At 39.9% G+C, this 2,540-nt stretch overlaps 1 pseudogene; it reads left to right on the forward strand.

Annotated features, from left to right (window-relative positions):
* The first annotated feature begins 6 nt into the window (after positions 1-6).
* LOC111648949 (pyrin pseudogene) lies at positions 7-886 on the forward strand (annotated as a pseudogene).
* Positions 887-2,540: the final 1,654 nt, after the last annotated feature.

Raw genomic sequence — 2,540 nt, forward strand, 5'->3', positions numbered from 1 at the left:
AGACTTCATCACAGAGCTGGAACAGGAAATCTCTGAGCTGATGAAGAGAAGCACTGAGGTGGAGCAGCTCTCACTCTCTGAAGACCACCTCCACCTCCTCCAAAGCTTCCCATCCCTGAAAGCTGCTCCACCCACCAAGGACTGGACAGAGGTCAGAGTCCATCCATCATATGAGAGGACTGTGGTGAGAGCTGTGGCTCAGCTGGAGGAGACGCTCAGTGAAGAGATGAAGAAGCTGTTTGAGGCTGAGCTGAAGAGGGTCCAGCAGTATGCAGAGGATGTGACTCTGGATCCTGATACAGCACATCCTGAACTCATCCTGTCTGATGATAGAAAACAAGTATATGATAGTGATGTGAGGAAGAATCTCCCAGACAATCCAGAGAGGTTTTCTTACTGTGTTAATGTTTTAGGAAAGCAGAGTTTCTCTTCATGCAGATTTTACTTTGAGGTTCAGGTTAAAGGAAAGACTGACTGGGATTTGGGAGTGGCCAGAGAGTCGATCAACAGGAAGGGACAAATCACACTGAGTCCTCAGAATGGTTACTGGACGGTAGTGTTGAGAAATGGAAACGAGTACGAAGCTCTTGATGACCCTCCAGTCCGTCTCTCTCTGAAGTCTCAGCCTGAGAAGGTGGGGGTGTTTGTGGATCATGAGGAGGGTCTGGTCTCCTTTTATGACGTAGCTGCTGCAGCTCTCATCTACTCCTTTACTGGCTGCTCCTTCACTGAGAAACTCTACCAATTCTTCAGTCCATGTAATAATGACGGTGGTAAAAACTCTGCCCCTCTGATCATCTGTCCTGTCAATCAAACTGCCTGATCTTTTTTATGATGAAGCATTGACAACAATCAATATACTTATTAAATGAATCTTTAAATTGCATGTCTACAGTGTAAATATACAGCAGACACAGTATTTATACTACAATAGTTTCACATATATTAATACTAGGATACCGTTGGATTAGAGACATAAAAACAAACTAAACAATTAAGTTTAAGTCTCACACACACACATACACACACACACACACACACACACACACACACACACACACTCTTTGGGCTGTGAAGTTTTCCCTTTATTTCCATCATCATAAAGAACAGCACAGTCATAATTTAAACATTTACCTTCCCTACAGGTTTTCTGCTCTTTCAGTGAATAGCAACATGGTTGTCATGGTAACATCATCTCCCTCTCCTTCAATTCAGGTGATCAGATATATGAAATGGAAACCAGAGATATTTCCAGTTGGGCAGTCAATAAATCATTAAAATATCCAATGATTTCACCTATGGAATAAAAAAAGTGGGGCAGTCCCAATTTCATGTATTGTGACCATGGTAATTGTTGTACTGTAATGAAGTATGGTGAGGAACGACTGATAAAATGATGACTCCCTACCTTTGAAGCGGTTGTGAAGTCAGGCCTCGGCTTGAGGTCTGTAGGCAGATTATATTTGTTCTGGAAAGAACGGTAAAATGATGTGACAGGCAACAGGAAATGTGTTTCCTTCACTCACTTCTGTTGCACTTTAATTCTTATTTGAGCAACATTTTCCACATTTCTCTTCACAAACTCTACCAGTTCACATAAGCATGACACAATCCAACATAAGAAACTTCAATTCCTTATAAAAAACAATAATTTCCACACTGTATGTGTTCTGTTATCCTTCATATACAAATGAAATAAAAATACATTTTTCTCCAAAAAGTCTTTGGTTTGCTGCTTACAGCTTGACAACTGCACTGTTTAGTGTTCAGATAACTGGCTGATGGATACTATTCCACATCTAACATGAAGTTACATAACATTCGATTACTTTTCAAAGAAAATATAACACAGCTAGCAAGGATGAATACACTATCAATTTAGTAGAAACATTACATATGTCCAACAAACCCTCTTTCAAAACACATTCTAATAACATTATGGAAAACCTTAAAATAAAACATCAACTTCAAAACACCCTTAGCATACATGCACATGGAGCTAAGCTAAGCTAATTCTCTGACACTTAAACGAAACAACATAAACCTCCTGACAGATAAAACACAAGCAGGACTTTACATATACATCACATCTCTGCTTTATATGTGGTTTTACCAGCTACTAACCTGGAAAGAACAGTAAAATGATGAGACAGGCAACACGTAACGTGTTTCCTTCACTCGCTTCTGTTGCACTGAAGACGAGAGTTGGATATCAGCCTCATCAAACCGTCTCACTACAGAGATGATGCCCCCTTGTGGCGAAAACCAGGAATTGACTCCAAATATACATTCCCATAAATTTAACTGAAAAAAAGGCTCTGCAATAATAAACACATCAAAACTGAAACAATTAAAATCACAATGTGATCACACATTCATGGGTGTTACATATTGTCTATCAGTTTGTGGCGGGGGTAGGGTAAATAATTATGCTGTTGCACAACAACGCCACCCTGGGAATTTCATCCAGAGAATTTTAGGTTTGAATCCTAGACACACAGGTTTGTTCTATTAACTTTGGTAAGAGACGTGGTTCAAGG

The sequence above is a fragment of the Seriola lalandi genome, unplaced genomic scaffold, assembly GCF_002814215.2.
Source record: "Seriola lalandi dorsalis isolate HSWRI2012SDOR001 ecotype SW California unplaced genomic scaffold, Sedor1 jcf7180002049742, whole genome shotgun sequence".
Taxonomy (NCBI): domain Eukaryota; kingdom Metazoa; phylum Chordata; class Actinopteri; order Carangiformes; family Carangidae; genus Seriola; species Seriola lalandi.